The sequence below is a fragment of the Macaca nemestrina genome, chromosome 8 (genome assembly GCF_043159975.1).
Source record: "Macaca nemestrina isolate mMacNem1 chromosome 8, mMacNem.hap1, whole genome shotgun sequence".
Taxonomy (NCBI): Eukaryota; Metazoa; Chordata; class Mammalia; order Primates; family Cercopithecidae; genus Macaca; species Macaca nemestrina.
Window position 1 is genome coordinate 55,498,760 of NC_092132.1, and position 20,960 is coordinate 55,519,719.

The 20,960-nt window shown below is 38.9% G+C and overlaps 1 long non-coding RNA gene across 6 annotated transcripts in view; it reads left to right on the forward strand.

Moving 5' to 3' along the window:
* LOC139355621 (uncharacterized) overlaps positions 1 to 20,254 on the forward strand; it is a 77,012-nt gene extending 56,758 nt beyond the window's left edge. For all 6 annotated transcript variants that reach the window (XR_011606392.1, XR_011606394.1, XR_011606393.1 and 3 more), the window contains 2 exons: positions 14,260 to 14,330; positions 18,294 to 20,254. This is a non-coding gene — a long non-coding RNA (uncharacterized lncRNA). The remainder of the gene's footprint in view (positions 1 to 14,259; positions 14,331 to 18,293) is intronic.
* Positions 20,255 to 20,960: the final 706 nt, after the last annotated feature.

Sequence of the window (20,960 nt, forward strand, 5' to 3'; positions counted from 1 at the left end):
CTGTAAAAATGAAACGTTCATTTTTTGAAAAGGGTTTTCATATTGTATGTATTAAAATAATACATGCAAGTACAAAGAAAAAGATAATAATCATCTGAAATCTTTCATTCTGAGATTACACCTGTTGACATTTTATTGAACATCCAGTAACTTTATACATATATAAACATACATATACCCATATATGTGTGAGTATGTTTACATATGTTTAGAAAGTGGGATCATACTCTGCATGCTGTTCTGTAACTTCCTTCCATTTATATGTCAGTGATAAGAATCTTGGACTTTATTCTGAAGAAGGATAAGTGAAACATTTTAAACATGATAGTAACAATTATATTTGTATATTATGAAAAAGCATTATAACAGCATTGTATAGTAGTAATCTGAGGCTCCTGGTGGCAGAAAGACTAATTAGGAAACTGTTTTGGAGACCCAAGAAAATGATGACATAAACCCAGGCAGTGGCAGTGCGATGGAAAAAGGGGATGCGTTCAGATAATGTGGCTGTAAGCTCAGTGGCTTCTGTGGCTATAGAGCCAAGGTTGTCAAGTCGCGGGAGATGAGGGGAGAGAGAGAAATCTTCAATAACTCCCAGGGTGCTGGTTCAGGACCATGTGTAGGTGTTAGTGACACTGACTAAAGTTTAGGGTGCCTATGGGATAGCCAACTAGTGACAGCAGGTAAGCATTCAATATGCAGGTGTGAAGCTCAAGATAGAGGTCAGAACTGAAGACAGAATTCTGAACATCATCAGTGGTTAAAACCATAAAAACTGAGGACTTAATAATGGGAGACATCAAAATGTACAGGCCAGGGTGAGGACTTTCAGTAGGGACTTTGTTTGGGTCAGTGTTGTATCCTCAGACATCCCCTAGCACGTAGTGGGCTCAAAAATGTTTTTTTTGTTTTTGGTTTTTTTTTTTGAGATGGAGTCTTGCTCTGTCACCCAGGCTGGAGTGCAGTGACCAGATCTCAGCTCACTGAAAGCTCCGCCTCCCGGGTTCACGCCATTCTCCTGCCTCAGCCTCCCGAGTAGCTGGGATACAGGCACCCGCCACCTCGCCTGGCTAGTTTTTTGTATTTTTTAGTAGAGACGGGGTTTCACCGTGTTAGCCAGGATGGTCTTGATCTCCTAACCTCGTGATCCGCCCGTCTCGGCCTCCCAAAGTGCTGGGATTACAGGCTTGAGCCACCGCGCCCGGCCAAAAATGTTTCTTTAATGAGTAAATGAATAATAATAATAAACATTCTATTTCAACATGAACTCTTCTAGTTGTGGCAGCATAATATTCTGTTGAGTATATACAGAACCATTTGCATATCTATTTCCTTATTGTTCCAGTTATCAATGGCTGCCATAACAAATTGCCCCAAATTTTAGTGGCATAAAACAAAACCTATTTTGTTCTGCAAATAGATCCTGTGCGTCAGGAATTTGAAAGGACCACAGAAGAATGGCTTGCCTATTCTGTCTGGGACCTCAGCTGGGGACATTTGAAGGCTGGTATGACGTAATGGCTAATGCTGAAATCATCTAAAAGCTTGTTTGCTTACATGTCCGGTTCATGCTGGCTGTCAATTGAGACCTCAGTTGGGGCTGTTGATGTAACATCATGGGTTTCAAGAGTGAGTATCCCAAGAGAACTGGGAAGAAGCTATATGGCCTTTTATGATCTGGCCTAGCAAGTCAAATGGTCATACTTCTGCCATAGTTACAAACCCACACAGATTCAAGGGGTAGAAACGTAGACCGCCACCAGTCAGTGGGAGAAGTGTGAAAGTCAAAGTCACATTGTAAGAAAGCATGTGGGATGAAATATATTGTTTGGAAAAATACACTCTGTCAGAGCTCTTGTACCTGTGTTCTGCACTATTTGTCAATGACCATAGCCTTTTATCTATATCTCTCTTAATCACCATGTCACAATATTGACAACATTAAGTAGACAATCAACTAAAACCCCTAAATTATTCCCAAATGAACTGAGAAGACAGCTACTTCCCTTTCATCTCATACATGCTTTTAAACACAGACTTTGCATTAATTACAATTAAATTTAATTATCATTCAATACATTTCTAATGAGTCTCTGTCATTTCCTGAGTATTGTTCTAGGCAATGGAGATAGGCTGAATATGATACAGAAAATGTTTTATTCTTTCAAGAAGTTTACAATCTAGAGGGATAATTAGAAATTTGTATACGAGGTGATGGAAATTTCTGTTAGCTTACTTTTCTAACCATCAATCACTGGTAAGATACAATTAGCTTTTAGAGTACAGTATCATGAAACAATAATTTAATGGCTTTTCAGACACAAGACATATGATGCCACTGGCATTCCCCAATCTACTAGTCCGATGACCTCTAAAAACAGGAAATGAAATGATTGAGGCATGACTTGTGCTTCATCAGTTCATACTGACTTGGAATGATCACTGCTTCCCTTTTTTCCAACTCTTTTTCTTATTGTAAATATCTTAATAATCTTAAACATCTTTATTAGTGTTTAGTGGCCATTTTTATTTTAATTTTTGTGGGTTCAGAACCCCCTAGAACCTCTCTGAAGACATTAAACATACTTATTTCAGCACCTTATTCTGTGCCCTATATTGCATTTTCTCAGGTTTTAGTTTCTGATTATTGAGTTTGTTGCTTCTCTGTACATCTTCTTCTTCTTCTTCTTTTTTTTTTTTTTTTTTTGAGATGGAGTCTTGCTCTTGTCACCCGGGCTGGAGCAGTGGCACGATCTTGGCTCACTGCAGCCTCCGCCTCCCAGGTTCAAGCTATTCTCCTGCCTCAGCCTCCTGAGTAGCTGAGATTACAGGTGCACACCACCATGCCTGGCTAATTTTTGTATTTTTAATAGAGATGGGGTTTCTCCACGTTGGTCAGGCTGGTCTCAAACTCCTGACCTCAGGTGATCTGACCGCCTTGGCTGTAATCCCAAAGTGCTGGGATTACAGGTATGAGCCACGGTGCCGGGCCACTCTGTACATCTTTTTGGTTGTTTGTTGATTCTTGGTTGTTTGGTCATTTTAATAGACAGGATACTAATTTGAAGATTATTGGTTTCTGGAGAGTGTAAAAATTCTTGTTTGCCAGAACTACCACTCATCCCAGCAATCCCATTACTGGATATATAACCAAAGGAATATAAATTACTTTACCATAAAGAGACATGCATGCAAATGTTCACTGCAGCACTATTCACAATAACAAAGACATGGAATCAACCTAAATGCCCATCAATGGTAGACTGGATAAAGACAATGTGGTATATATATACTATGGAATACTATGCAGCTGTTAAAAAGAATGAGACTGTGTCTTTTGTGGGAACATGGATGGAACTGGAGGCCATTATCCTTAGCAAACTAACACAGGAATAGAAAACCAAATGCCCATGTTCTCACTTATAAGTGGGAGCTGAATGATGAGAACACATGGACACAAAGAAGTGAACAGCAGACACTGGGGTCTACTTTGAGGCTGGAGGGTAGGAGGAGGGAGAAGATCAGAAAAGATCAGTACTGTTGGGTACTTGGCTTAGTACCTGGTGATGAAACAATCTGTAAAACAAACCCCCATGACGCGAGTTTTCCTATGTAACAAACCTGCACGTGAACCACTGAACCTAAAATAAAAGTTAAACATAAATAAGTAAATAAATAAAATAAAAGAATTCTTGTTTGCATGGCTAGAAGCTTAAGTTTGGAGTAAACCAGGTCCGACTCAAGCAGCTATGTGTGGCAGAGAGAAGATGGGCTTTTCTTTTAAGATGTGAGTATGGTTTGTTTACAGAATATGCAGCTATCATTAGCTGGTGGCGAGGCCCTAATTCTCTGGACTGAGTGTCCATGTTGAGAATCTTTTATACAGAAGCTTTCACTATGTACAGCCTAGGGCACACATCCGCATTGGACCTTAGGTGGCACGAGGACCAGCTCTGCCTTTACTTGTTGCCTGGCCCCTGCCCAGGGCTTCCTTCTGCCAGTCAGCCTGTTTATTTTGATTGTGAGACTTTTGCTGAATTCTGCTGGGCAATCTTTTATTTTTAAAGTTCTTGTTCATGGGTCTGGATTCATGCACTCTGTTATATTTCAGCATCAATATATTCCAGAAATTCCTCAATATATTCCAATAACCACTTCTGAATTTTCTAAAATGTATTGAGATTAATTTTATTTAATTTTACTCTCCTGACATTTCTATGGGATTTGGGAAGAAAGGTAAATGCATGCATCCAGTCAACCAGCTGTGTCAGGAAGCCACTTACTCCTTTCCATGGTAACCAATTACTAGAAAGCTGCACTGGGAATCACAGCAACCTTGTCCAGTGTGTGCTTTTTAGAAGATAGAATTTTTTTTCTGCTCTTACATTAAATCATGCTTATATCCCTTCTTTGAAATTCTTAAAAGATTACTGAGAACAGACCTGTGCTGACATGGACAACTCCTTTTAGTACTCTGAAAACTATTTATCTTGAACAATGAAAATAACTAAATGGACTTCATATTCCTCATCTATCAAATGAACTTTGGGTCTTTCTTAAATGTGCTTGTTTTATCTTTTCCAAGTGCTGAAAGTTTTCATTGAAGTTATTTTTCTTGATAGAAAAGAAGAGGATCAGACAGAACTTGTGTAGTTCTAAGTGTTTATTTTCACCTGTTAAACATTGCACTACCATCACTAATGATAAGAAATCCTTCTTGTCTTCATTATTTCTCAACAATTGCTTTCTCAAGTCTAAACTCATTTATTTATTTATTTTTAGGGATGGGGTCTTGCTCTGTCACTCAGGCTGAAGTGCAGTGATGCAATCATGGCTCACTGCAGTCTCAAACTCCTGAATTCAAGGAATCCTCCTGCCTCTGCCTCCTGAGTAGCTGAGACTACAGGCGCGTGGCACCATGCCTCACTAATTTTTTTGATTTTTGATTTTTTTCTGTAGAAGTGAGGATCTCGTTATGTTGCCCAGGCTTACCTAGAACTCCTGGCTTCATGAACTCATTTAAAGATTTGGCACCCTAGCATTATTCGTAGAGGTCCAGTCATGACTCTCAATTTGTTTTTTATTTTATACCTCTGCTACAAATTTGTGTACCTGTCCATTTAAAATCTGAGCTTTTGAAAGAACTCTGCACAATGTTCACAGCACAAGGGCATTAAGGCAGAGGGGGAAACTAAAGGTCAGAGAATGAGGAGTGAATCATTGGTGATGAAATACAGGCAATATGAATCGCAAATTATGAAGAATTTGCTGGTGAACCATTTCACATGTAATAGTACCTCCTGCTGAGATGGTAGATTCACTGTCACATCTGACCCATGTTGTTATAACTCTTTTCCACTGAAAGATACATCTGAGTCACCTAGACCAGCAGACATTTTCTCTGACTTCCATCATGTACACGGTGTCCTATAGATATATTCCAAAGCTCTTTCAGATATGCTATTACACGTACATTTCCTTCCCATTTTCTTTTTCTTTTTTTTCCCCCCAATAGGAATGGTGTCCTTAACCTCCCATGTTCATAACAATTTGTTTTTTTGTTTTTTTTTTTGAGACAGAGTCTCACCCTGTTGCCCAGGCTGGAGTACATACAGTGACACAATTGCGGCTCACTGCAATGCCTGCATCCCAGGTTCAAGCGGTTCTTCTGCCTCAGCCTCCCAAGTAGCCAGGACCACAGGTGCCCACCACCATGCCTGGCTACTTTTTGTAGTTTTTAGTAGAGATGGGGTTTCACCATGTTGGCCAGGCTGGTCTTGAACTGCTGACCTCGTGATCCACCCGCCTCGGCCTCCCAAAGTGCTGGGATTACAGGTGTGAGCCACTGCGCCCAGCCATTCATAACAATTTTTGAATGAAGGAGGATACTGGTAGCCAGGGGAGAATGGACTGTGCTTTCAGGCATAGAGAAAGGGTTCAGGAGAGGAGGGGAAGTGAGGTCAGCAGGTGGGAATGTGCAACAAGCACCTCTCTCCCTGGTTCTTCTGTAATCACTGTTTCTCTTCTTTGAAACTCCTTCCTGGCTTTATCAATACTACATGCTCTTGATTTCCCTCTTACATTTCCAGCTCTTCTCAGTCTCCTTTTCTGGCTTCTTTTCATCCATTAAAACTTCTAATTTTTTTTAAAAGGCAAAAGCTTGCAGCATCCAAAGTGATATTCTCTATGGAACTTAACATGGAATGTTATTTTTGCCTTGTGAGAAGCACTTTTAGGTTATTCAAAACAAAAGCTGAAATTCGAAAGAAATGTAACCAAATGCCTAGTGTAATAAAAAATGTGTTGATGGCCGGGTGTGGTGGCTCATGCCTGTAATCCCAGCACTTTGGGAGGCCGAGGCAGGAGGATCACTCAAAGCCAGGAGTTTGAGACCAGTCTGGACCACACAGTGAGATTCTGTCTCTACAAAAACTAAACTAAAAAAAAAAAAAATTAGTCAGGCATAATTTCACATGCCTGTAATCCCAGCTACTTGGGAAGCTTACGCAGGAGAATCCCTTGTGCCCAGGAGTTCGTGGTTACAGCAAGCTATGATCGTGCTGCTGCACTCCAGCTTGAGTGACACAGCATGGCCCTGTCTCTATTCAAAGAGGAAATCTGTTGAGATAGACTTTCACATTTCCAAAATAAGCATAGTTTCCTTAAAGAAAATGGCAGAAATACTCTGGTGCTTTCACTAACCCATTTAAAATCTGCTTAAACTTATTTATCATTGTATTTTAAAACATTTTTGTTACATTGTATTAGTGAACACAATTCAAAGTAATACCAACCATTTAAAATAAATTTAGGAAGCTTAACTGGAAATGCTAAGCATTACCTAGATATGTGCAAATACAGATGCTCCTGACTACCAATGGAGTTGCATCCTGATAAACCCATCATGAGTTGAGAATACCATAGCAAGCCCATTTTAAGTTGAGGAATGTACAGAAAGTGAACCACTTTTGAGCTATTGTGAAGTGAAAACATGCAAGTTGAACCATCTTAAGTAGGGGACTGTCTGTAGCAAACAATTATATCCTCACCAAGTCTTGTATGTGCATCTTACTATTGACATAAAGGCATTGGATCTAGTGGACCTAATACTTGTGTATATTTTAAGCATTTTGAAAATTTTACTTAAAATGAATTTTATTTTTTACCTTCCATGGGCCGCTTAGCTAGCCTGATTAAGGGAGACAGTCTTGTTCTGTCATCCAGGCTGGAGTACAGTGGCGCAATCTGGGCTTACTGCAATCTCGGCCTCCTGGGTTCAAGTGATTCTCTTGCCGCAGCCTCCCGAGTAGCTGGTACTACAGGTGCTTGCCACCATGCCTGCCTCATTTTTGTACTTTCTGTAGAGACTGGGTTTCGCCATGTTGGCTAGGCTGATCTTGAACTCCTGAATGCAGGTGATCCGCCCACCTCAGCCCCACAAAGTTCTGGGATTACAGGCATTAGCCACCGTGCCCAGCCATGGTTAACTTTTTAGAGTGAGTGTTGGGGTGGGAGATGGGAGCAAGACATGGGTGGGGGTGAGGATGGGGGTTAGAGGGAGGTTGGACTGGTTGTGTTTGTAGCTATAGGCTGTTTCCCAACTTTTGGAAAATATGGTTTTTTTTTGTTTTTTGGTTTGTTTTTTTCTCTTTAGGAAGAGGAGAAATAGTCTAAATAACTAGGGAATCCTACACCAATAATTTAAAAATAATTAGAACAAATTCCTCTAATTAAAATTTCGTATGCTTTTTATAATTAAACTAACAAAGAAGTGAAAACAGGTACTCAGACTAATTCAAGTACACGCACATTCGTAGCAGCACTTTTTATAATAGCCAAAAGATGCAGACGACCCCAAATGTCCATCAAGAGATGACTGGATAAACAAATCAGGAGATACATATGTGTGTGTGTGTGTGTATATGTGTGTGTGTGTGTATATATATGTGTGTGTGTGTGTGTGTGTATATATATATATGCAGTGGAATATTATTCAACCATAGTAAGTATTAAAACTTTTTACAAAAGTATTCATAGTACAGTATGTATGAATCTCAGAAACATTATGTTAAGTGAAAGAAGCTAGACACAAAAGGTCAGACATTGTATGATTATTTATAGGAAATATCCAGAGTAGGTAAATCCTTAGAGCTAGAACATAGAATAGTGGTTGCCAGACAGTAGGGGGAGGGAGGAATGGAGACCAACTGTTTAGTGGGTCTGGTTTCCATCTGGGTTGATGAAATACTTCCAAAACTAGATGGATGTGGTGGTTGCACAACATTGTGAATATGCTAATAGCCACTGAATTGTGCACTTCAAAATGTTAATTAATTTTATGTTATGTGAATTCCACCTCAATTAAAAACCAGTATATAGAACATAAACCTATTTTTTGGAAAATATTTAGACCCACTTTTAATTAGATTAGTTTTACAAGTAACTTGAGAGTTCTTAATAATAAAACACTGAAGGCTGAGTGTGGTGGCTCATGCCTGTAATCCCAACACTTTGGGAGGCCGAGGCGGGCAGATCACCTGAGGTCAGGAGTTCAAGACCAGCCTGACCAACATGGAGAAACCCCGTCTCTACTAAAAATAAAAAATTAGCTGGGCGTGGTGGCACATGCCTGTAATCCCAGCTACTCAGGAGGCTGAGGCAGGAGAATCACTTGAACCCAGAACGCGGAGGTTATGGTGAGCTGAGATCGCGCCATTGCACTCCAGCCCGGGCAACAAGAATGAAACTCCATCTGAAAATAAATAAATAACAAAACACTGATTTTAAAATCATGTGACTTTGTAGGGTATCTGTATATAAATCCCGAAATTATCTGTCTGCTATAGATAAAGGCCTGTGTTTTATAGCTGGTTAATGTGATGAATAAAATAGCACTGTGAAGCTTCATCTCTAACCAGGACTAGATACATATAGGCTATGAACAGTTTTCAAATATTTTTTAAATACAGTTCTGCTTGGTAACAAGTTAACTGTCCTCCTAACATGAAATGAATAGATTTTTAATGGAAATAAGAGAAACAGCTATCTTGATTTCTTGACCCTTTCAGAATAAGCTACGATAAATTATATAAAGTTTATTTTAACAATACACAGCTTAAGACTTGTCTAGCAAGCACAACCCACAGATATTTGAATCTGATACTTTTTATACCTGCAGAAGGTTTATCTATGAAAAGCCTGCAATGATGTGCAGCAAAATGTTCACAGTGCTTATTTCTGCACTTATCTGTAGTGAGTTTATTTTGTGATTATCTGTACCTTTTAACTTTTCAACAATAAGTATGTGTTACTTGAATAAAGATATACTTTTTATAATGTCCATGCCTCCATATTTAACCTGCTATTCTTTCTTTGCAATCTCAGATACAGTCTTTACTCTTGAACTTTATTGCCAAGTACCAGGACAAAGGCTTTCTCCCTGCTTCCTGGTGACACTTTTGGCAAATATCCTCTTTTCATCCTTCAAAAACCTGTTCTCAAGCCATGTTACTCCTGGGTATCTCAGCCAACCGTGAATGGCCTTGGGGTAAAGAAGAGCAGTATACAGATGCCAGGATAACCCACCACCTTTCTCCTTTTGTTGACACGCTTCAACCTCAATCAACTATATCTGCTCTTTATTCCCACACCTCATGGTGGAGCTTTCTGCTTCTTCCTGATCCAATAGGGCAATCAATCCAATTTGGAATTGGTTGTTTATGGGTTGTTTATCCCTTTATCTCTGGAATTCTTGTTTATGGGTTTATGAATTCTTGTTAAATCCAGTATCCCTTAATCTCTAAAGGCAGAAATTTTAGGTAACTCCAGAGAGTACGTAAGGCCGTGTGAATTAAGGAAAATTGCCAAGGTCACATCACTAGACAGTCATGTCTAGCCAGAATCCAGACTCCAATTCTAGGGAGTCTGGTTTATTTCTCTAAACCATAATGCCATGGATGTGAAGCCTAATTCAAGAACATCTCCATGGCAAACTCTTGGTTTAGTTAGAGAAATAAGAAAACATGACAAAGAATGTGTCATCGACTTCTGTTTAAATGTTCAAGTTCCTCATCTTCAAGGATTTGCTGGATGACAGCTAACAGATTGGATGATTCACAAAGACTGTTTCCAGTGTTTTAAAAAAATATGCTGGGGACTTTCATAGAAATTTCTACTTTTCTGAAAGCATTTTATTTCTTCATCTTTCCCTTCCTGCTCATATGCACATTCTTGTTTTCTTCCTGCTGACTGCACATAAACAGGATGTGTGGAAAGCAAGTTTAAGAGGTAACTAAGTGAAAGGTTCACTGTTGATATAAATCAAGAGTAGATCAGTGAAGTGGAAACCAGTGGAACTGCTTTGTAGTTAGTATTCAGAGACACTGGCAAAAGAAACTAATGTTGGTTCGTTGTGAGCTAATAAAAGCAATAACCACTGGAAGATAGAGCTGAACTTTTGTTTAATTATTTTACTTTTACTATGGTAATATTACTTAATAACTTTCCTTTAGTTAACTCATTAAGATCATAAGTGAGTGCTTTTAATATTAAGTATGCACCCCCCTGCCCAAATTATACTGGTTGAATTTTCATGTTAAAGCAAAAATAAATATTAATATAAAATATTTAATCAGATATTTTTAAAAGTTCAGTAGGTAAAGTAAACCAACTCCAGCAGAGAAAGGGTTATCTCACACACACACACACACACACACACACACCCCCAACTGATGAGTTTTCTTTGCCAATAAAAAAAACCAACAAGCAAAACTGATCAAGAAACAAGACTATAGTTGGCCATGGTGGCTCACGTTTGTGATCCCAGCCTTTCAGGAGGCTGAGGTGGGCAGATCACCTGAGCTTGAACCCAGGAGGCCAAGGTTGCTGTGAGCTGACATGACACCATTGCACCCCAGCCTGGGTGACAGAGCGAGAACAAAACAAAACAAAAGAAACAAGGCTGTAGACAAGTCTGGGCTATTTTAGAAAATGGCACATGGTTGTTAATATCCAGTGAGTTCTACTTAGATTTTCTTCTGTTTTTTCTTGTTCACCAACCAAATCTGTTAGTCAAGGGTAATAAAACGACTAAGTGTATTTTGTTGTTGGAGTTACAACATACAAGAAAAAAGAAAACATAGGAAGCAGCATTACTGAAACACAATTTTGGGAAACATTAATTCTAAGTATTGTGAACTAACTCCAAGAGGTATTCCAATGGACATTCCCCCCATCATACTTTAGGATGTGGAAGACCTTTCATTAAAAACCCCAAGGAAAAAAATTTAGTTATTTCCTTTTTGGAAAAAATCCATAATTCTATCAGCCTCGTTATTAAAAAATTCTTTCATTTCCTCTCTTTCATGGTGAAATTCCCTCCTTTGTCTTTGGAAGTGAGTTTGGTTATTACCTTTTTAAATATTTTAGATTATCTGTAGAAAGAGGGAGAACCATGAATAGAATCACATTGTTGAGCTATGATTCGAGGTACTTATTTGCCCTTAAGAAACATTACATTGCTTCCTTGTTTTAGTAAATGCTCTGATTTATTTCCTTTAATGCCCAGGGGGTTTGTTGTCACATTTTCACTTTGAAGACAGAAATTTCCCACCCTTTCCCATAGTGAATTAATATTGACATTCATTAACAAGACTAACAACAAGTGTCAAAATAATAAATGAGTAGCCCAGTGAGTAGGAAGGTAGAAATTGCTTACTGTTTTTCCTTGGGGTGGTAATTAGCTACAGTTTGCCTGTCTGTAAAATCACAAGTAAAATGTGGATTGTGTTTCATGAGATGAAAAGAACATTTTGAACACAATATCTTGAGTTAGTTCTCACAACACCTCTATTAGAAAAGTATGATCATCACCATTTTTACTGACAAAGTCATCCCCAGAGAGGATAACCAAGTAGGAAGAGGATTCAAACTCATCATCTTGACTCCAAACTATAAGCTTTTTCTGCAGTGCCTTCTTCCTTCCCTCCCTTTCAAAGTTTTGTTTCCTTCCTTTTAACTATTCTTATTTCCAATTCTAAGGCAAAGCATTTGTATAAATACATTCACAGACATTTCTTATCTCTAATGGGTGATTTCTAGTCCCCTCTTTTGAGTATTCCCAAAGCTGAGGGAGAAAGGATGCTTCAAATTAGCTTTGCTATCAATTACACAGATTTTTCTTTCCTAATTAACCTGAAGGAATCCCATACACATAATGTAAGAACTGTGAAAACGGTTTTTGACTTTATTTTCATCTCTCCTTTCTCCTCCCCATTCTCTATTCTGGCATTGGAGAAGAGCTATAGAGAACATCCTTACAGATGCACTTTTTTTTTTTCAGTGTGCCCTATTTTTTTTGGTAAAATTGTGGTGAAAAACACATAATATAAATTTATACTCTTAACCATTTTTTTTTTTTTTTTTTTTTTTGAGACGGAGTCTCGCTCTGTCACCCAGGCTGGAGTGCAGTGGCGCGATCTCGGCTCACTGCAAGCTCCGCCTCCTGGGTTTACGCCATTCTCCTGCCTCAGCCTCCTGAGTAGCTGGGACTACAGGCGCCCGCCACCGCGCCCGGCTAATTTTTTGTATTTTTAGTAGAGACGGGGTTTCACCGTGGTCTCGATCTCCTGACCTTGTGATCCGCCCGCCTCGGCCTCCCAAAGTGCTGGGATTACAGGCGTGAGCCACCACGCCCGGCTACTCTTAACCATTTTAAGTGCATTATTACAGTAGTGTTAACTGTATCCACATTACTGGGTAACAGATCTCTAGAACTTTTTCATCTTACAAAACCGAAATTCTTTGTCCATCAAATAACAACTTCTATTTCACCTCCCACTCAGCTCCTGGAAACCACCATTCTACTTGCTGTTTCTGTGGTTTCCCCTACTCTGCATAGCTCTACATAAGTGGAATTATACAGTATTTTTTCCTCTGTGACTGGCTTATTTTACTAAGCATAATGTCTTCAAGGTTCATCGATGCTGTAGCATATAACAAAATTTCCTTCTTTTTTAAAAAGCTAAATATGTATATGCAACGTTTCCTTTATCCATTCATTTACAAACAGAATTTCAGGCTGTTTCCACATCTTGGCTCTTGTGAATAATGATGCAGTGAATATAGGTGAACAAATGCCTCTTCGAGCTCTTGCTTTATATTCTTTTGTATTTATACCCAGAAGTGGGATGCTACATCACATGGTAATTCTATCTTTAGTTTTTTGAGAAATCATGCTGTTTTCAATAGCAGCTACACCATTTTACATTTCTACCAGCAGTACACAAAGAATCAAATGTCTCCTTATCCTCACCAATACTTGTTATTTTCTGGTTTGTTGATAGTGGTCATCCTAATCGGTATGAGGTGATATCTCATTGTGGTTTTGATTTGTGTTTTATTCTAATGATTAGTGGGTATGCCTTTTTAAAAAGAAATTAAAATTCTTTTCATAATTGAGTACATATTATGTTCTAGGAACTGTGCTTTGTGTGTTGCATGCATGCAATAGCTTGTTACTGTTAACAAACATCCTATGGGCTAAGTAGTAGTATCCTCACTTTGTACCAGGGGAAACTGAGAATCAGAGTTTAAGTTATTTTTCTAAGGACAGAGAGCTGCTAAATGGTAAGGCCAGAATTCAAAATCAGGTCTGAAACCAAAGCTCATATTTCTAACTACTGAGCTAGTCTCTCTATTCTCTCTTGGTCTTTTGCTTTGCCTATTAATTTCTTAATGTGTTGAATAGGTGGCTAACACACTGTCCTACAAAAGGAAACAGAAAGTAACATTCATTAAGTGTCTGTTTTGTGCATGTGTACATGTACGAAGTGAAGGAGGAAAATTCTTTCATTTTACACATTGAAGTATAAATCCATTTGCATGGTTACCATCGTAAGTCAAATAGTGCAATGAAAGGAAAATTAAGCTTAGATTTCTTACCATATAGTCTCTGTAAACTTGAAGGTCTTTTTTTACTGGTAAATTTAATCCCAAGATATATGTATAAATTCCAGGCAGATAAATTCTAATTCCAATTAAGGAGTTGATTGTACCAGTGTAAAGAGGGAATCTCATCAGGAAGAGGATACACAACCAAACACACACACACACACACACACACACACACACACACACACACAGAGGAAGAAGGGGCTTAGCTAGGGATACAAGGAAGCGAAATAAATGATTACATAAATGTTGGAGCTACCACGTGGCCTATTTTCTCTGACACTGCTCTTTATTCTACTGTTTTCCCAGGTTAAGATGTTTACAGCTTCTTCCATTATAGTCACCTTGTTCTACTCCATTGCATGGCCCCATCTTGTTATGTAAGTGATATATAGCATTGGGTCCAGATTTATAAGATTAGTTTTGCTTGTGTAGCAACAAATTCAGAGCTCACTGTGACTTTTAAGATCACCCTAAGCCCCAGGAAAATTGATCCTGTGAAAATACAACTCTTAACTGTCTTTAGGAACCTCCTAATACTGGAATCTTTAGCCCAATCTTCACTTGATCACGAAAAGCATCAAGTGAATGAGAAACTAAAATTATTATTTATTTATTATTATTTTTTGAGGTGGGGGCCTCATTGTGTTACCCAGGCTGAGCTCAAACTCCTGGGCTCAAGTGATCCTCCCAGCTCAGCCTCCTGAGTGACTGAGACTGTAGGTGGATGCACTGGGCCCACTAAAATTACTTTTAACTGTGCCTTCCAACTAACAAACACATCTACTTCCACCCCCAATTATCAGGATAGAAATCCCTTGGGACGTACTACTGCAATTGTCCCAATTTGTAGCACTGATGATAATCAAAAACATCTCTAGGTAAAAGAGTATAAATATCTCAATAAACTTATTGTAAAAGAGGAAATAGAAATGCCTGTTGGTATTTATGATATTCATCAAGTGCTGCCAATGATGCAGGAGCGAATGAGCTAGTTAACATTTGTAGGCGAATATGGTATCATTTACAACCTTCTGCCACTAAATGAAAGAGGCAGCCTGGTAAGCTTGATAATGTATTTTGTATCACAGCCTTGAATAACAAATCCATGAGCCAGAAACAGCAAGTCATATTATCTCAGCATTTCTAAATTTTATAGATTTACGATTGCTGAGTTAAAATGAAACTATCAAGTATACTAAATGTTGCATGTAGATATCATATCTGGAATCATAGCCGTCTGTGAAAGTTATACACAGATTTATTATTTCATTTCATTAACCCATTTCATCTGTTCTCTGTACAAGTACTCTTTCACTCATTTTGTTTCCTTTTCCCATTTTAAGTGATTTATCATTATTTCCTTCTTTTCTACTCTGTAAATATTTCAACATCTCTTAAGTTTTCTAATGAAACTTTATTGCTGTCCTTTCATAAGAAAAATGGCTTTGATTTTGAGCCATGAATGCAATGGAAAAAAAAAACAATGAGAGCCATAACTTCACTAAATAATTAGCACTCTATTTTTACTTGCTTAGTTTTAATTTTTAAGGCTTATTCACCATGAAGATTGTAGAGTTATCGAGTTCTGCAAAACATATGATAACACATCAGTAGATTCTGTCAGTTATTTCATGATGAAACACAAAATTTAAATCTAAAATACAAAGTATGTTGCAAAGAAGGTGAAATTTTTTTAGTGTAAATGACTTTCAAATGAGTATTTTTAATGGGGACATTCCAATAAAATTTTTAAATGTGAATTTCAGTTAACAAAAGAATTGTTCCTGTGTGATAGAATTAGTGCTATTGGTATTCTTAGTTTACAAATGAGAAAACAGAGCCTTATCTTTATGGATAAGGAAAATGCCCAAAGTCATACAGTTCATAAGTAACTAAATGTGATTTGGATCAGGATTGTCATATTCCAAAAATCTGTTTTTGACCCAACATGCTATACTACAAATGTTCTTTTGTATTCTCTTATTTTTTCTTTCTTCTTTTTAAGAGACGAGGTCTTGCTCTGTCACTTGGACTGAAGTGCAGTTGAGTGATCATAGCTCTCACCGCAGACTCAAAAACTCCTGGGCTCAATCGATTTTTTTTTTTTTTTTTTTTTTTTTTGAGTCAGAGTCTCGCTCTGTTGGCCAGGCTGGAGTGCAGGGGCGTGGCCTCGGCTCACTGCAAGCTCCGCCTCCCAGGTTCACACCATTCTCCTCCAGCTTACCAAGTAGCTGGGATTACAGGCATCCTCCACTATGCCCAGATAATTTCGTATTTTTAGTAGAGACAGGGTTTCACCATGTTGGCCAGGCTGGTCTCGAACTCCTGACCTCAGGCGATCTGCCCACCTTGGCCTCCCAAAGTGCTGGGATTACAGGCGTGAGCCACTGCACCCCGCCTCAATCGATTCTTCTGCCTCAGCCTCATAAATAGCTGGGATCCTAGGCACAGGCTACCGTGTCAGGCTCTGCTATTTTCATTTGATATGTAATCATAAATATTTTTCTATTTTTTTTGGAATATCATTTTTGTCAGCCATGGAATTCTCCACCAAGTTGATGCATAGTTTATTTTGTTATTGTTTGTTTTTATTCTCACAAATAAAAGTATAGTTAACAAGTTAACATTGCCACACTTATCTTTTCAATTCTGTTAAATTTTGTCGTTAGGATAAATCCCTAGGTATGTATGTTTGATAAAGATTAGGTTTTTAAAAAGTTGTCTTTGTTTCTCATAGTTTTTTTTTTTTTTTTTTTTTTTTTTTTTTGAGACGGAGTCCCACTCTGTCACCCAGGCTGGAGTGCAGTGACGTGATCTCGGCTCATTGCAGTCTCTACCTCCCAGGTTCAAGTGATTCTCCTGCCTCAGCCTCTCGAGTAGCTGGGATTACAGGCGACAGCACCATGCCCAGCTGATTTTTTTTTTTAGTAGAGACAGGGTTTCCCCATGTTGGCCAGGCTGGTCTCAAACTTCTGACCCCAAGTGATCTGCCCACCTCAGCCTCCTAAAGTGCTGGGATTATGGGTGTGAGCCACCATGCCTGGCCTCTTTCTCATAGGCATTTATTTTACCTAAAAAAATTTTTAATAAGATGTGAAGGACTAGGTATGAACAAAGAAAAAAAGGAAATTTTTTTCCTTGCTACCTGTGGCTACAAGGTTTCCAAACCAAAGGCTCAGCTCTGCTCACAGCAGGTTAAATACTCAGGGCTAAAATTATCCAAAGGCACCAGGACGCTGTGTCTGCTCTGTTGGAACAGACAGCGGTGGAGCTGGAGAAGAGGCAGGAGGGCAGGAGCAGCACACAGACGCTGGAACACAGCTGGTGAGTGAGCATGCCCTTGGGCCCAAGGAGGGTGACCTCTCTAGAAAACCTTTCTAATCTCAAGCCAGCTCTGTACTCCCTTCACAATATTATAGCTTCACCCTAGATAATTCTTATTTTGCATTAAAATCTTGGCTTCCAGCTGGGCACAGTGGCTCATGCCTGTACTCCCAGCACTTTGGGAGGCTGAGGTGGATGGATCACTTGAGGCCAGGAGTTTGAGACCAGCCTGGCCAACATGGCAAGACCCTGTCTCTACTAAAAATACAAAAATTAGCAGGTGTGTTGATGCACATCTATAATCCCAACTATTCGAGAGGCTGAGGCACAAGAATCACTTGAACCTGGGACAGTGAGGTTACAGTGAGATGAGATTGTGCCACTGCACTCCAGCCTGGGCAACAGAATAAGCCTCTGTCTCATAAATAAATAATAAAAACTTGGCTTCCAACTAGTTCCAAAGTGGGCATAAACCTGTTTTTATTATTAGGCATAAATTATTTGGGGACAGAATTACATCTAACTTATTTCTGAAATCCTGATGACTACTACCATGTCTGGCACATTGCAAACACACAACAGGTGGTAATTATTATGAGTCTGAGATTCTCAAAGCCATGATCCACTGATGTTTTCCATTAAGACAAGTTACATTGGTAGAAACGATATTAAAATCCTCTCTTTATAGTATTTACATTGAATAAATATTTTTAATCAGAAAATTTCTTTTTATCTTTGCAATGGTTCATAGAAATTAATCTTTCTATGTAAAAAACTAGATAGGGCAGAAATTTTAGTCTTATATATTAGAAAAAAGTAATCATCTTTTTGCAGTAGTTAAGAGCAATCTATCTTTTATTTAGTTGGCAAAAATGTTCAAATGTAAATGCATAGAGATAAATTTTCCTAGCTGTGGTAGATAACTCATCCCTCAGACTTGGAAGTGCAAGAAGTGCCAAATAGACTGAAGCGAAGATTAACGTAAGTCTTTGTTTTTTATCCTTGTTTTCACACAGGCAGACAGCTATAATGGAAAATTAGGAATTCGGCCACATGAATGTCTGTTCTATCTCCTTTTGTGGCTGGAAGAGAGGCAGCCAAATGGCCCTCTGGGTGTGGAAGAGGATCAGCTTCCCTATGCTTTTTTCCCTTTCCCTCATTCTGAAATCCATAAAGCATCAGCAGCAAGAACAGCAAAACACAAGTATAACCTGAAAGGATAGTGTATAGTCAGGGGAAGAAACGACTTTCAATTACAGTTATTTCATGAAGAAAAACTAATGTTTATATGACTATACTGTAATTAAGATTACAAACTCAAAACCTAATGGGGCTGGGTGCGGTGGCTCATGCTTGTAATCTCAGCACTTTGGGAGGTCAAGGTGGGTGGATCACTTGAGGTCAGGAGTTCAAGACCAGCCTGACCAACATAGTGAAACCCCATCTCTAAATTAGCCGGGCATGGTGGCATGCACCTGTAGTCCCAGCTACTCAGGAGGATGAGGCAGGAGGATAGCTTGAGCCCAGGAGTTCAAGACCAGACTTGTCAACATGGTAAAAAAAACCCTCTCTACCAAAAATAAAAAAATTAGCTGGTCTCATAATCCAGTCAATAAATAAATAAATAGATTTAAAAAAAAAACTAGCAAGAACTCAAGAAGGACAGATATGACGTTGCCTCCTGATTGTCCCATTAAAGGGGAAGGAAGGTGTGCAGAGGACCTGAGGGAGGAATGTGCTTCTTCAGACCCTACGTCCTGCTTGTTTCTGGTCAGTCTCTGGCCCAGGATCTTAGGTCTGTCATAGATTTAAGAAGCTTTAAGATGCACTTCCCTTAATTTAAATCTGGGTAGAGATCTGTGAATATCCTCAGAAATATGAATATAGAACATGAGTGGGACAGGGGAGGAATTCTTGCCAATAACCGTTTCTGTAAGATACACATCAGATTTACTTACATTGAAAAGAAGAGCAGGGCCTGGTGTGAATCATTCCACTTGGATCATGCTTAAACTGCAGGGGAGGTGCCCTTCTCTTGAGCCCATATGAAAGAGCCTGGGAAATGGGTGTGAAGAATGAGAGGCTTTCGCTGTTATCAGCTGGGTGCTGTGTAAACACAGCAACTGGTATTTCTGTGTAATTACACATGGTAAGAAAGGGAGAGAAATTCAGATTGCATATAGAAGAGGCTTTTTTTTTTCTCATTACTCTTGAAAAATCAAAGACCACAAAGAAACATGCTAATAGGACTGGAAATCCCCTTGCACTTGTCATTTTGTTTAGTCACTTATCAGGAGTCAGGGGAACAGTAGGCTGGAGGCGGACAGGACCAAGTATTTCCAGATTTAATGCAACCACTAGACAAGATAATCAAGAGGAAATGAAAAACTGGAGCCATTTCATTTACTGGGTAGCAGCTGACCTCACTCATCACTGGCAAGAAAAGGCATAGTGTCGCAGAAATGCCATAGTAGCTGGAGTCAGAAGACATGAGATTGGCTGGCCGTGGTAGCTCACACTTGCAATCCCAGCACTGTGGGAGATTGAGGCCAGGAGTTCTAGGCTGTAGTCATCTATGATCCCATCACTGCACACACACACACGCACACACACACAAAGTCTGAGATTGAGCCTTGAACTCTCCCACTCACTGGCATATAGTCTTGGATAAATCCCTTTTACATCGCTGTGAATGATCTGGTTCACCCATCTCAAAGATAAGGACAATGATACCATCAGCAGCAAAAATTTCATAGAGTTTGTTGTAGTAAATGAAATCAGATTAGCAAAGCTAATTTGTTATTATCATTTCAATAAAAAATAGACTCAAATGATTGTGGGAACTGCTCCATCTTTAATATTCACCATTTCAAGCTAGAAAGGTTTCCCCTAAATCTTCTTCCAAACTTGTCCATACTCTAATATTCTTATTTCTCTTTGTAATTGGTTTGCTGAGCAGCTTTCTAATTGCCCATCATTTTTCTAGCCAGCTTTAGGGCAGCTGAGATGGCCAAACAGGGAACTGCAGTGTGTGACAGGAGGGGATTTTAAGAACATTAGAGCAGAGGGTATGTATGTGTACTTATTTTTCACAGCTTGTTTTGCTATGCTCATCAGGTGGCTCGTGTCTCTTTGTATTTGTCTACTCAGCATTTTTCCACATAAGTGCTTTGCTATGTAAATCCTGACCAGCAACTACGTACAGTATGTGATGTTACTTAGCTGCTACAAGCAAATCCTTTCCCACATCCTGGAAAAGGCTGACTCTTTAAAAAAAATCAGTATGTGTATTTAAGATATGGAACATGATGTTATAAGATGCACATATACAGTAAAAAGGTCACTATAGTGGAACAAAGCAACATATCCATCATCTCACACAGTTACTCATTTATCCCCCATGACAAGAGCAGCTATAATCTACTCATTTAGAAAAAATCCTAATATAACATACTATTATTGACTATAGTCCTCATATTGTATATTAGATCTTTCCATTTGTTCATCCTATATATTTGCTAATTTGTATGCTTTGGCCTAATATCTTCCCAATTCCTATCCCACACTCCAACCCTGGTAATCACTGTTTTATTCTCTCTATACCTGACTGCTTTAAAAAAAATTCCCAGAAAGCATTTGTGGAGGCTGAGCAAGATGGCTGAATAGAAGCCTCCACCAATAGT